Raw genomic sequence first — 16245 nt, forward strand, 5'->3', positions numbered from 1 at the left:
ATTTTTTCCCTAAATTCCAGATTTTTTGGCAAATTTTAGGCACATCCTGGGCTCAAAACTCTGCTCTCATTGGCAACCACGGGGTAGGGTGACTCAGCCCATCGAATCCCACAACAAATCTGCACAAAACAACCAAAGGAAGCATCAAGCTGATACAAAATAGATACATATTAAACCACATCACAATGCTCACCCTACCCCCTGACAAAACCAAGGCATGACATCCACAAGGAGTAGGCCTAGCATAATCTGATAGAAGGTCCAAAGCTAGTCACTAACCAACTGCTCCAACACGGCCAAACTAAAAAGAACTATCAAAGAGGTTGCCTTAAGTGATGGTCTGAACTACCTACCGAACTAAGGACAACACAACCAGGAGCTCCTACTAGGTGAGGACTCATATAGCCTGATCAAGAAGTATTTTCTTTTAGCACATCTCGTCTTTTGGGTTTTTAGTTTTCCACATACTCGGGCATGTAAAAAGGAGGGAGTTGAGCATAGTGACCCAAGGAGAACAGGGCATCGGCCTCAGGTCCTATCTCAGTACCCAAGAACCTACCAAGCCCTCACAAGATGACACTTAATCCTTTTCTGACGCTCACTTTTATTTTCGCTCCAATCTTCCTTACTTCCTTCTTTTCCAGCAAGAGGCCACCCCTAGGAAGACAAGGCATCGGCCCCGGGTCTGACTCGTCCCCAGGAACCTACCAAGCCTTCGCAAGGCGATGAGCAACTGCTTATAAATTTTCCTTTCTTTTCTATTTCTATTTTTATAGGGGGTTAGAACCTCTTTTACACACCTTTGTATATAGTTATTTTCTCTGAGGTATTCAGGGTTTTTTTTCCTCTGTATCATCATCATTTTTCCTCGGCAGGCTTCTCTAATTGTCTCACAACCAACAAGAACTCCTAGAACGGCTGCCTAGTAGGCTAGCATAATAGGGTCACTAGGACTTCCTTCTAAAAAAGGTTTTTCGATGCCTGGTAATGTCTTTACAGGAGGCAACGACTACTCAAATCTCCCCCAAACATACCTAACCTGAACCTGGGACTTCATGCCTTGGACACCAATCCCCAACAAGAAAGAAAATCCCCTACAAGTACACAAACACATATAGCATAAAAACAAGGTACTCATAAAGGAGAGATATCACCTGGATAGGGCCACGAGACGATTCCACGCAACAAAGACTCCTTCCAAGCTCTTCTTTGAACCTGTCTAGCATAGAACTAAAACAAGAAACCATTAACCGCACCCGTACTAAACAGACAACTGGCCCTCTTGGCCTAATAAAATAAATCACTTCACTACAAAAATGGATTGGCCCTCTTGGCCTAATGAAATAAAATAGAATAGCACCTACACATCCCTCCCCGAAATAGTGCAGATATATAATAATATGCTCCTTTCCAAAGAGGAAAAATAGGGCTCGCAGCCCTAAGCTAAATGCATAAGATTATGACCCATCCCTCCAGCATCTATAGCAAGAGGCATACGCATAACATGCTATCTAGTCAGCCTATGGGTCCAGGATAACAATGGTAGATTGGTCTCGGCTATTTTTTGCATTACCCATATCAACCATCACCTGCCATATATTGCATGCTCTGATAACATTCCCGACAAGCGACCAGGTCTTGTCTCATTATTGATAACAATATCCAAACTAGGACCACAGTTGAAGAAAAAGGTTTTCTTTATAAGCAAACTGATTCCAGTAACGTGGAATCAGCTGAAAAGACACTCTCTCAAACTCCTCAAGTAGGGTCATCACAGTTTGATGATACATACAAAGAATGGGGTTCCACACTATGTATGTCCCATCTAGTTGATTCAGGATCAACTGGGAATCCCCTTTTACTAACAACTACTGAATACCACCTTGTTTGGCAATATACAATCCCATACTCAAGGCTTTATACTCCGCCATATTGTTAGTGAATCCTACCCCAAGATAAGCAGCTAACTTCATCGTAACTCTACGTCGGGGATCTCGGATTACTACTTCAACACTCCCTTTTTTATTAGGGCCCCTGGACGCTCTGTCAAAATATATTGTGTACGTCCACAATGGGTTTACATAGCCTACCATCACGAACTCCTCTATTCGTAATTATGATAGTCAAAATTTAACATGTTTAGAGGATGAATTGATGGCTCTATCCCACCTTCTTCATTAAATTCAACAGGGATACTTGTCAACAGTCGTAAGCAGTGATGGCACAAGGCTTTGATCTCCCACACAAAGGTTCCGTCTTCTTGCTCAATCACTTTGTATCCTTTGCTCCACCAGATAAGTTTCCCCTAATGGTATCACTGCTCTAGATATGGGTGCTCCAAATAAGGAATTAACCGCCCCATCAACCAGCTTTAAGCTCTTTTGCAGGTCTCAAAATAGTCCTAGCATGAACCTGCAATGCATTTTTTCCGTATTAGCATACTTAAAAATAATAAGGTTTAATATTATTAATATTAACTTTTTTTTAAATTCTACTCCCTGCAAATCAGCTAGTAGAGCCGTAGACCTATTTTTTCCTATCCTGACAATCTTGTAGGGCCCATCCCATCTAGGTTTGAGCTTCCCGGGAAACAGCTCCCTACGCGTATCGTAGTACAGAACTAATTGCCCTTTTTTAAAGGTATACTTCTTTGCTTTAAGGTTGTGCAACTGCTTCATCCGACGTTTAGCTACCTCCTGGTGTAATAAGCTCTGCAATTTCAGTTCATCCAGGTGGGCTATGGTCATAAAACGTTCAAAGAGTGAATCCTCATCTCCCAAAGAGTGGTTAATTGCAAACCGTATGGTTGGCAACTCGATTTTGAGGGGTAATACACATTCTTCCCCATCAACTAATTTAAATGGAATATGGCTGGTAGCTCGCTTGAACATTGTATTGTACACCCATACTGCCACATACAACTTCCTGTCGCAGTCTCGTTTCTTCTTAGAGACTATTTTAGACAAGCTACCCACAAGCTCCTTATTAGTACTTTTGACTTGTCCATTGGCTTGCGGATTATAGGGGGTCGTTTTATTATGCTTGATTTGTCAAGCTTCAGTCAAGCTTTTGATCACTTTATTCAAGAAATGCATTCCACGGTTCGACACTAGTTCCTTGGGTTGACCGAAATGGCAGATAATTTTCTCTAAAAGAAAACTCGTAGTCTCTTTTTCATTGTCCTACCTCGTCACGCGTGCTTTTGACCATTTTGTGAAATAATCAGTTGCTACTATAATGTACCTCTTCTGAGTAGTAGATGACGGGGTGATAGGATCCATAAAGTCAATGCCCCACTTCTCAAATGGAAGGATAGCCATGATAGGCGTAAGTGGGCATTTCCTATTCTCTCTGCTGTCATGTCTTTGACAAGTATCACATCTCTTAACGTACTCAAAGGAATCTTAGAAGATGGACAGCCACCAATATCCAGCTCTTAAAGCTTTCTGTGCCGTCAACCGTCCAGCAAAGTGCCCTCCACATGCGGAGTCATGGCACTCCTCCAGATGAAAGAAACATCATCAGGCATCACACATCAGCGATAGATATCATCAACACCCTACCGATATAGTGTTCCTCCGATCAAGGAAAACTTCAAAGCCTATTGTCTGATTTTCCTCTTTTCTGATTTTGATAGACCAGCTCCAGTCTCTCCTGTTGATAGATAATGAGTGATAGCAGCATACCAAGATGGAATAGAAGCTGTATCAATTTTAAACATTTCTTCAATATCCCTTCCTTCAGCCAAAGTTTCTTTCAGCTCCCCGAAATCCACAAGGCATTCCACAATCCCCTGCAACCTCGGTGGCTTACTCTTAATCTCATAATCGAAATCCTGCAAAGTGATTAACTACTTTGCTAGATGATCAGGTGGTTGCAACTTGTTCATAAGCAATCTAAGCCCTTCCGCCTTCGTATAGAAAACTACCTTCTCATAGAGGATGTAGTGCCTGAATTTTTTAGTTGCAAAGACCATTGCAAGGCACAACTTTTCCATGTAGGTGTAGTTAATTTCTTATATGCCCAATTTTTTACTAGCAAAAGCTATCGGATGATACCACTTTTTCTCCCAGGTTTGGGCTAAACAGTAGGCGTGGTGGCTGCTGAAAATATGTAAAATACCTCGCCTCTTTTAGGTACTTTTAAAATTGGTGCTTTTACTAGTTCTTGTTTCACATCCTCGAAATCTACCTTACAAGGGTCGCTCCATTCAAATGAACAGCTAAAGGATAATAAGTTTGTTAGTGGCAAGGTCCTTTCTGCCAAGGCAGTACCCTATCAATGACAAAAACCTATGTACCTCTTTCAGAGTGCGTGGTTGACTCATAGCAACTATAACCTTGATCTTTCATGGTCAGTTGCAATCCCTACTGAGTTGACCACATGGCTTAGCAATTGCCCATAAGGCACTCCAAAGACACACTTTCGTGGGTTAAGAGCGATACAAAATTGTCTGCAGCACTCAAAGCACTTTCTTAAAATAATCAGCATCCTTTGCCTTACAGTGGCTACCCCTAGGTCATCGATAAATACTTTCAACTCATCTGGGGAGATGTCACCAAAGGTCTTGTTTGCTATTCGTTGCCATGATCCAGGTGCATTGCACAAACCAAAGGCCATCACATGGTATGCAAAAGTACCAAAGACAGTAATAAAAGTTGTTTTCAACTTATCCTCTTCTGCAATTGCCATCTGGTTGTAACCCGCAAAGCAATCCATAAACGAATATATTTCCCTACCCGCTAATTGATCCAAAATCTGATCAATAAACAGCAACGGGTAGTAATCCTTAACCGTCTGCTTATTCAACTCTCTAAAATCTATACATAGTTGGATTTGGTTGTTTTTCTTCTTCCTGATGACAATTGGTGAACACCATCATGTGTGATGTACAGGGAAGATTAAACCAGCTTTCCGTAACTCCTATAACTCCTCAAACAGCCTGTCCCTCAATTCAAAAGGCATACGCCGTACTTTCTGACTCACAAGATGACTGCCTTCTTTTACAGGAATAGTATGAATAGCCAGGCTAGGAGGAATGCCTCTCAGCTCATCATAACAATAGCAAAGATGTCACAGAATTCTTGAATCAAGGACACATAGTCCTCCCTTTTTGTTGAACTGAGCATGGAACCTAATTTAATTGGCCACGAATCATTCGGCGTGCCAAAATCCAACTCAATCACATCCGCATCTCTTATCCTATCTTGCGACTCTATCGGCTCATTTAGAGTTATCTGATAAATATCCTCTGTAGTGGACCCCTCTCTAGATTCATCAACACTGGATGATGTCTCATTACCAGATGGATCATCTGTTGTCTCTAATTCAGTAGAGGATAAAGGATCTCTCTCACTCTGAGGAGACTCAAGGTAAGCATCAACTATTACTCGATTAGCACCTCTACCTAGAACCACTCGACTGACGGGTATATCAACTTGACAGTCTGTTTGTAAAATACAAGGCCTACCTAGCAAGACTTGATAGCTAGGAAATCCTACAAATCTTATCACCCTAAAGTCCAAGAAGCATTCTACATTTGCAACTGTAATATGGACTTTAGTAACTCAACCTTCAGGTTGCCTTAGACTATCATCAGCCATTCTAAGAAGGGTAAAGCTATCTTTTTGGATGCCTAGACCCAACCTCTCCATCAACTCTGAACTCATGATATTGGCAGAGGACCTAGTGTCTACGATAGCATTCTCCACTAATACTCCATATACGTATGCTGGAACCCTAGGGCAATTCTTTTCAGTATGATCAAACCAATCTTCCCCTACTTGTGCTATGCCCAAAGACTCTACAATATACCCAATATACAAGATCTTCTTGAATTCCTTGCATACTCCTGGAGATAATTTAATCAACTGTAAGAGGTTCACATTTAGTTTGACTTCGCAAAGAGAACTTGCTAAATCAAAATCATGATAGGTAGCCAAAGCTCTCTTTTCTCACCAAACCATTCTTTCTTTTGAACTCGGGACTAGCTTTGGTGCTTCTTTTTTAGCTCTTGCCTTATTTCTTGGCACTTCTGCATCCTTCTTAGGATTGAATTTCTTGTCAATAGGCCTTAGAGGTCCACCTTCCATGCCAGGATTCAGGACTTGTGTCCCCTTATCCCCTTGCTTAGGGTTTCCCTCAATCGGTTTTGTATTATCTTTATCACCCTCTTTAGCCTTTTGGCCTCTTGTCACGGTTCGTAGCTTAGAGATTTCAATGCCATTGACGCATACAGCCTCAATAAGGCTGACTCCATTGCCTTGTGGCAACTCTTCTATAGTGTTCTTTTCCCTTTGCAATATTTGTATTGGTCCATCATTTTGCTGCAGGTTATTACCTTGCACTCTATGATTAATTGGACCTGGCTGTTTACTCCCTTGTTGGAGGGAACTAATCTTACTCTAACAGGTAGCAGCTAAATGGCCCGACTTCCCACAAATATCACATTTAACATTTGGAGAGCTTCTAGGGAAATGTTGTCTGCCATACCACTTACAGCTGAATCTTGAGGGACCACCCTCTTCAGGGCGTCAACTCCCTATCAGATTTTGCTGCTTCTTCAGGAAATTGACGTCAACAGCTATTTGTTGATATTGTTCAAAAATCATGTCAGTGTAGTGCTTCATCATATCCTTAACTTCGCCAAGGACATTAGATGCACTCGACTCATAGCCTTGATTGTCTATCCGTCGTTTCATTGGCCTAACAATTTGATTGGGCGTTGGTTGTTAACTCACAGGAACAACATTAGGGTTTGAAACTTGGCCTCCAACATTTGGTGGAGCCAGCTGACTAGCCATAGGCATAGTCACACTAGGAGGAGCTGGTAGCAAAGATACATTTTGAACCATGCTTCCTCTCCCATTAGGGTTATTCATAGACATCCCTTAACTTCCATTCATCAATGGTAATTTGCCTCCATGTACTAAACCCGCATTAAGGTTTATTCGAGAGGATTAGGCCATTTGTAATCGTACTTCTACTCCTTCTGCTCGCGTAATGGCAGTGTCTATATCGGCCAAAGCCACACTGCTCAATTGTACCTGAATATTGAAATCCAATCCATGCAAGAAGTATTGCAATTGGGCAGTCGACGGAATGGGAATGTAAGTTTGTAACTTACAATACACTTCCTTAAGCTTCTTGGCATAGGCTTTCACATTCTCATGGGGGTCTTGGCGTGTTACATTCAACACACGCAACCAGTATTGGCCACCTCTTTCAGGGGCATATTCTCCTCGGAAAGCTGCATAAAATTGGACGATTGTGGTTATGGTTCCAGTCTCTATGCTATGATACCATACCGCAGCCCTTCCTTTTAACGTCATGTTAAAGAACATCATAAGATGTCCCTCATCTTGGATACGGTAATTAAACATCAATCTTTGGAATTCACAAATGTGAAAGTCCATATCTTCTTTGGCTAACCCATCAAAAATGGGCAAAGGAACTCCTAAAGCTGGCAAATCCAGCATTCTGCAGGAATTGCAATGGGTTGTGCCATGATGACAATCGGATTGACAGTAGGAGTTTGGACTGATGGAATCACACCTCCACTTAAAGTGGGTTGAGTTATTGGAAGAGAGGAAGAACTTGCGCTTCCTCCTGCACCTAAAGGACTATGTGCAGCAGTTGGGTTACTAAGACCACTGCCTCTTATGCGTATCGGGCTACTACTTTGAGAAGAATAGCGACTTACAATCTCCAACCGCCATCTAGCCCTCTCAGCACATTCTACTTTTTGTATTTTGGCTTGACGGACTTTGTCAGAGGACATAAACAACTTTTTTGGTCCCTGAAAACCCTAGATTCGAGAACCACCACTGGTTGGCAGCTCCTGACAGACGCACCACTCATGGGACCTGAAATGGGCCGGCACTGGCTATGGCACTAGCTGGACCCCATGCTCATAACAGACAAACACACCCTCACAGCCTCGCGGACCAGGAGCGTCTATCCACTGCTAAAGGATAAACTGCCCTAAAGCCTAATCTATGTGTTTATAGTTTTGTAGTCTTGTAGTCCAACGTTTCCCTTTCTATAAACTCCTCAGAGGGAGAACCCACACACATTGGCAATAAATACCACGATAATCACATACATGGGAGGCAACCCCTCGGTAGAAACAACGCGCCCCACTGCAGCTCTCCTACATCGCAGGGATTAGCCCCTTGATGCATACTCAACATATATAACAAACGAACAAACTCCACTCTTCATTTCGAAATTTTCCAGGAGATATACCATGTTTTCTCACTAAATAATCCCCCAAGAAACGAATATCTATCCTACAGCTTAGGATGCCTTTCCACACTCAACGTAGTCATTGTCATTGAAAAGATGTGCTATGCATCCAGGATTCTCTATTCCGATACCATGGTTCCATGCACATGCAAAGGTGAATGATCCTAGAGTGCTCAAACATAATTTTAAAATCAGCAACATGCTTTTGCAAAAATAATCTTTCAATGCTTATTCTCTAACGCATTGCGGCGATGAAAGGATAGCACCGAGACCACACTCCTGCTACTATCCTCTTAATTAAAATAACACAAACTCAATGACATGATATGCATCAGAAAATCAACAACAATTAGCACGCAAATCACACCATTCAAATATCCCAACCCCCTACGTTTAGGTATTGCTTTCGTTGCACAGGTGTAGAGGTTCATTTTGTCATATTTTGATGTATAGACAGCGGTAAATCACAAACTTTGACAAAGAGACAAGGCAAACTAAGACTAAACCTCATGCTTTACCACTACCATACATTCACAAATAATTATTATATTTTTCCAAGACGTATTTCTATTTTTTCCCTTATTTTCTCTATTTTTTATTTATTTGGAAATAAAATATACTATTTTCTAGTTTTTCTTGTTCCAATCACTTCAACACACTAACCTTCAATTTATCTTCCATATTCCCCCCATGGGAACACCTTCTTCCCACCCGAAACGGAAAAAATACCATTTTGCCACTTAAAAACCGCTTTTCGGGATTACGGGAATTAAATAAAGCATGTAAATCATGTTGGGGGTAAAGGCGCCTCCGCCGTGCCGCCCCGTGTATTACTACACTGACAGTACCCGCCACTGCACACTGCAGGTGGCGGGCGCCCGTCACGTCACTTTATTCTTTATTCTTTTAGTGACAGTTTGAATAAAGGAAGGCCCGGTCACACATTGTGACTGTTGGAGTTCCCATTTCTTGTCTCTCTCTTTTCTTGCTCTTGCTCTCCTGCCATAGCTCGCGTGCAAGCTTCGATCCTTCTCACCTTTCAACTGGTATCAGAGCTTGGCATTCTCTTGCTCGAGCTCGACTCGGTGCTTCCCGACCTTCGCATCGACTCGCTTCACGCATTGGGTCTCCATCCCGGCAGCCATAGCCGACCTCTTGAGCTCCCGACTCTCCCCATACCGTGTTTTTACGTAGCCCGAGATGCCTTGAATGATTGCATAATCAGCAGACAGAGCCTCCATTTCTCTCAATCCAATGCTGTACTTCAATCTTTATCATCTCCATCAATCTTCATCACCATTTCCTTCATTCTCCATCCCCGATTCCTTCATCAAGAGGGTACACATGAAGAGCCCATAGAGAAGAGAGAGAGAGAGGAGAGAGAAAGGCTAGAATCTATTCTCTTCATCCCCATAGCCATTCCATGCGCAAAGGGCTGAAAAATGACCAGCAAAGAGAGAGAAGATGCCCCCCATTGTCAGTTAGATGGGGTCTTCACAGCCAGGAATCTCCATCATGAGGAGAGAGGGCACAAATTTCAACCGCCAGCAGACGCCATATCCACGCTTCCTTCATCACGTTTTTTCATTCTTCCTTGCATAAAATTTAGGGGGGGTGGTGATCAAGGCTCCCAAATGGCACCCCTTTTGGTCCTCTCAAATGTCCACCTTTTCATATCTTGCCAATTTTGTGGCCACTTCCTCGTCCGGCATTCGATTCAAGCTCTGAAAAGTCCTAGGCGTCCGGCTTGACATCCTGCATTGATTGGAAGCTACTGGCATCTTGCACGGTAGTCGAAAAAATTATCAAAAGTCCACAAGTATCGCTCGAGCGCCTTTTAAAAGTCGTCTTTCACTTGATGCTTAAAATCGTCCTAACTGGAGTCGCCGCCTTCGATGTTAAATATTTTTCCCCTAAATTCCCGATTTTTTGGCAAATTTTAGGCACATCCCAGGCTCAAAACTCCGCTCTCACAAGTTCATTTAGAACGTACGGTTTCCTTTTAAAGCCTTCCATTACAAGTTTTCTAAATCCATTGTATCCCTTTTCATGAAGGCCCTATTATATTTGGAATTTCCAAGTCCCCTTTCCCTTACATTCCCCAAAGTCATTTTTTGTCGGTCGTAAAGTCGTAATCGTGAAATCTCTACTTTGAGGAGGAAGCCTGTAAGGTCTTCCAAAGCCCAATTCCACAAGACGAAGCATCGGTCAAGGAAGCCGATTCTCAAAGGGAATTGCGCGTGCGAGGGAGACGTGCCAAGATCATAAGTCTGCGGCCAAGGCAAGAAGGTCGAGGCCCCTAAAAAGGCACAAGGCACAACCGCAGGAGGATCATCTCCTAACATCCATGTGGACATTTCACCACAAATCCAGGTTTTCTTCCTATTTTTGATTTACGTCGTAATATGGTAATTATGCATGGTTAATTCACGAAAGTAAGATGCACTTTTATGATTGAAAAACATTGGCTATCTTAGGGGAAATAACTCAGAAATTGATGAATCGGTCATTTGTATTTCTCAAAGAAACAAAAAAGAAGAAGGACATAAGACGTCTATGCATTCTTAGCAAGTTGTTTTTATGCATTGCAAAGTAACGAATTTAGATAAACTAATGATCATCTTTACAAAGTCAAAATTATTGTTGTACACTTCGATTATGCATGGAAAGATAAAATCGCATGTTGCATTATTAGACATCTCTTTCTTCGCAAAGAGTCATTAAAGAAGATTGCTAACAACCGTAGGAATTTGCAAGGCATGGAAATGATTCTAGGGCTGCATGAAGTAGATTAAACTCTAGTCAGTTGGCATAAAACTCAAATCAATTACGTAAGTAGTTACAAAAGGTTGTGTAATGCTTATTCAGCATACGAATAATTCATTCAAAAATGAAAAACTAGGAAAAGGCTGCATGGTTCATTTTAACATAAACCCTAAAAGCTTACCAGCATGAATCGTGAATGCATCAATGGAAATTATGCCATAACTTAACATATGCTTTGATCTTAACAAAAAAAGTTAGGGTTTGTAAATCTAATCATACATAGGCAATGAATCATGTGATTTCAAAAAATATGTTCAATAATTCAATAAGCGGTTTATTCCTTTCATGCTTAATCGGAGTGTACATCCATAATTCCGTTTCATGAATATGTACATTAATCTAATTTCAATTCATTGCAATGCACAAAAACTACTTGCTAGAAATGCACATCAATCTTGTGCTCACTTTATTTTGTTCGTTTTATTAAAAATGCTAATGGTCGAACTCTTCCATCGTGAGATAATTCTTTTAAATTAATCAAAGTATATAAGACGAAAATGCATCTTATCTCCAAAAATTATCTACGCACAATTGAATTATAACAACGAAAAATAAAAATTAGGAAGGAAAACCTGGACTTGTGGTGTGATGTCCATGTGGATGCTAGGAGATGATCCTCCTGCGGTTGTGCCTCGGGCTTTCTTAGGAGCCATCGCGAATGTGGCCTTTCCGTCTTGGATGCAGATTTATGACTTGGCCGTCTCCTTTTGCACGTGTAGCTCCCCTTTGTGACAGCTTGCACCGTCTTTCGGAAATGGTTTTTAGAAGGTTTCCTCCTTGAAGTAGGGATTTCACGATTAGGACCTTACAACCGTCAAGAATGACAATATGGAAATGCTAAGGGCTTAAAGTCTGGGAGGGGTTTTAAACGGTCTTAGTGGATCCGAAAAGGAAAGAAGGCAAATGTATAACTTGCCAGTGAGGGTTTAAATCATGGAGTAACTGGGTTCTCAACCCACTTGAAAGGGTATTAAGAATGGGCACGAGAAGGGCCTTTTCCTGAATCCCGAGGGGGGAGGAAATACCAACCCACTTAGCTAAGGTTTCCAAAAGAACCTCAAAAAGGGGGGGAATGGGTGTAGGATTTTTGTGTTGGGGACAAAGGGTATGGAAGGGGCTTAAGAAGGAATTTTTGTATGGGGAAAAAAAAAAGGCTTAAGGACCGCATGAAGGCCCTTCAAGGAAAATTTGGGGGGGGAAAAAGGGGGGTTATAGAGCCCTTAAGAGGAGATCTCGTGTGTGTGGTGGAAAGTATGGAAGAGGCATATGAAGGGGCCTTAGCTTCTCCCCTTAGAAGCTTCTGGGGTTTCAGAACCACATGGATGTTAAAAACAAGGGAATGATTATTGGAGAATTGACGACGGCCAGGAGGCAGATCAAATCATCATCTCAGGACGGCATACGGGCTTCAGGCAGCAGCGCAGAATTCTCCTCCTCTCCCTCTCAGCAGTCTGGCGGCAACCTCCTCTGGCTGCACGGCAGCCCAGCACCTTGTCTCCTCCCTCTCGACGGCGAGTCGGACGGCGTTCACCCCTTGCTTCACCGGCAGCCCTCCACCTCACTCCACACCCACACTCTCCCTCACTGCTGTTGTCCCTCAGCCATAGTGTAACAATCTTCTCCCTCTCTCTCACCACTATGGCAGCAACCGAGTATCCGCCTCCACTCCTCAAGCTTTATGGCAGCGGCAACGCCCCCCTCTGCTCTCATGACCCTCAATTTAAATAGGTGAGGGGAGGGGTCCCCTTGCGTGGCATCTAGCATGCCCTCTTCCCCCCTGCAAGCTCCATCGAGGAGCTTGATCATACCTTCTATTCCCCTCCCCCTCCAGGATGACAGTTAGCTGGGGGGATAAGGGGAATAATAATAAAAAAAATTGTCATTATCCTAACCTTATAGCCTCCTGAGAGGGGATTCGTATGCAGAATGCATGTTTTTATTTTGGAATTCCCCCTTGGAGAACTCGAGATGTCCTCATGTCGAGATAAACTGGGGATATTGACGGTTGAGAGTGCCTTCATCTATCCAAGTGGCATCCTCTTGGGGATAATCTTTCCACTAGACGAGGCATTCTCTCAAGGTTCTGGATCTCATTTGTCTCTTCCTAACATCTAAGGTCCTGTCAGGCCTTAGTTCAAGGACTCCTTGACTAGGCATTACAACTTGTTGGTCATCAAGTACATGGTTAGGATTAGGTACATACTTTTTCAATTGGCTGATATGGAATACATTATGAACCTTTAGGTTCTCCAGGAGTTCGAGTTTATAAGCATTAGGTCCTAGGCACTTGAGGATTTTGTATGGCCCACAATACCTTGGACTTAGTTTCTTGCAATCTCCTAAGGATAGGGAAATCTTCTTTGGGCGTACGCGAATGAAGACCATGTCTCCCTCCTCGAAGATTCTATCTTGACACTTCAAATCCGTGTATGCCTTTTGTCTATCCTTGGCAGCTTGGATGTCCTGTCTTATTAACTTTATTTGGTCATCCATCTCTTCCAACATCTGCCTTGAAGCTTCAACCCTCAAGGTTAGATCTGAGAAGTTTAGGGGACTTCGACAGTCATGACCATACAATGCTTGGAAAGGGGTCATCTGAATGCTTTGTTGGTAAGAAGCATTGTAGACAAATTCAACCAAAGGCAAGTATTGAATCCACCCTTTTGGCTCACGACAGCAGTGTGCCCTAAGCATATCCTCGATGATTTGATTGACTCGCTCCGTTTGGCCATCCGTTTGGGGATGGTAATCTGTGCTAAAAAAGAGTTGAGTGCCAATAGCTTCAAAGATAGCTCTCCAGAAGTGCGATGTGAAGAGAGAATCACGATCACTAATGATTCTTCTGGGTAGCCCATGTAGCTTGAATATCTCCTTGATAAACAACCTTGAAATGTCTGAGGCTTTATAGTTTGTCTCTACTGGAATAAGGTGTGCAACCTTAGTAAGCATGTCAACCACGACCATGATGGAGTTGTATCCTCCCTTAACTTGGGGGAGGCCAACAACAAAATCCATACTGATGAATTCCCATTTCATTTGGGGAATGTCAAGCGATTGCAACTTTCCTGGCATTTTGACATGTTCGGCTTTGATATGTTGACAAGACAAACACTCGGTGACATATTTGAGAATGTCACCTTTAAGCCTCTCCCAATGGTAGCTCTTCCTAACTACATTGAGAGTCTTGGCATAGCCAGGATGTCTTGAGAAAGGGGAATCATGAGCTTTCCATAATATCTTCTGCTTAAGTGACTGACTTGTCGGTATACACAGCCTCGTTCTATAGTAGACAAGTCCATTATTAATAGAGAATTCATGATACTTAGCCTGTGGCTTTTGGTTCTCATCCTTGATAGAGATCTCCCTTAGCATCTTTTGATAGGCGGGATCATGGCATGCTTCCTCTCTAGCTAACTCAAGTATTGGATTCTTTGGCATAGATACCTTTATAGCTAGAGATCTAGCTGTTGATGGATTTTGCAAGATTAGAGAATTAAGGAATGCCTTGCAACTAAGTGCATCGGCAACTACATTCTCTTTTCTTGGTTGGTACTTGATTTCAAAGTCATACTCCTCCAGCACTTCAATCCATCGACATTGCCTCATGTTGAGCTCGTTCTGTGGGTAAAGATCCACTTGAGACTCTTATGATCAGTCACTAGGGTAAACTTGTTACCCAATAGGTAGTATCTCCAAAGCTTTAGAGCATGGATGACAGCTAACAATTCTAGATCATGGATAGCATAATTCTTCTCATGACTCTTCAGTTTTCTTGAAGAGTAGCCTACCGGGTGACTTTCCTGCATGAGCACATATCCTAAGGCAAGTGCGCTAGCATCAGTTACTACCTCGAACTCCTTACTGAGGTTTGAAAGTTTTAGGATAGGTGCTGATACCAAACTTTGCTTCAGTCTATCAAAGCTGGTTTGTTCGGGTGTTGACCATGCAATGGATGTTTGCTTCTTCAGTAAGTCCGTCAAAGGTGCTGCAATCAAAGCATAGTTTTTGATGAAGACCCTATACCATCCTGTCAATCCAAGAAAACTGCGTATTTCTTTGACAGTTGCTGGTATTGGCCATTCTAGCACATCCCTGACCTTGGCTGGGTATACTGAGATTCCTTCTACTGATACGATGAATCCCAGATATTCAATTTGATGTTTGAAGAATGCACACTTATTCATCTTAGCATACAACTTATGTGACCTCATTGTCTCAAGGACAATCCGAAGTTGGGGTTCATGATCTTCTTCCTATTTATAATAGACTAAAGTGTCATCAAAGAAGACGAGCACGAAGTCATCAAGATATGGCCTAAAAATATCTTGCATTAACTTGTTGAAGGTGGCAGATGCATTCGTAAGCCCAAATGACATAACTAGGAACTCAAAGTGTCCATATCTTGTATTGAAGGCCATCTTGGGGATATCTTCTTCCTTGATCCTTATCTGATAGTAACCCGACGTGAGATCAATCTTGGAGAAGATCTTTGCACCTTGAAGATGATCAAGAAGCTCATCCGTTCTAGGAATAGGGTACTTGTTTTTGACAGTTGATTGACTCAACCCTCTGTAATCAATTCATAATCGAAGTGTTCCATCTTTCTTTTTCTGGAATAGTACTGGAGCTCCCCATGGTGAACTGCTAGGACAGATGTATCCCTAATCTAGCAGTTGCTTGAGTTGTTCCTTCAGCTCAATTGCTTCTGGTATGGACATTCTATAAGGTCTCTTTGCAATTGGCACAGCTCCTGATACTAGTTTAATCTCATGATCCACTTCTCTTTGAGGCGGGAGTTCTGTTAATTCTTCACGAAATACATCCGCATATTCCTTTAGCTAAGAAGGTCCTTCACTAGATTCGTGCTTCTGATCTAACTTAGTGAGCTTAATCAAGTAGACAGGTAGTCCTTTTCTGACTCCTTTTATGATCCGAGATGCTTTGGCCAATTGAATTTTTGGATTTCCAGCCTCACCTTGAGTTGTAACCAATTCCCTTTCAGAGTTTCGAAAGGAAATTTAGCCCTTTCCATAATGAATGTGGGCGTCATTAGGTTTAAGCCAATCCATTCCGAGTAGACACTCATGGATACCTAGGCTCATGACTCTGAGTTTGACCGAAGTCGTATTTCCTCCCAGAAAGAATTTCACCTTAGCAGTTTGCGTGGTACAA

The sequence above is a fragment of the Lygodium microphyllum genome, unplaced genomic scaffold, assembly GCF_053477565.2.
Source record: "Lygodium microphyllum isolate KBCC unplaced genomic scaffold, Lygodium_microphyllum_v1.1.10 scaffold_60, whole genome shotgun sequence".
NCBI classification, from domain to species: domain Eukaryota; kingdom Viridiplantae; phylum Streptophyta; class Polypodiopsida; order Schizaeales; family Lygodiaceae; genus Lygodium; species Lygodium microphyllum.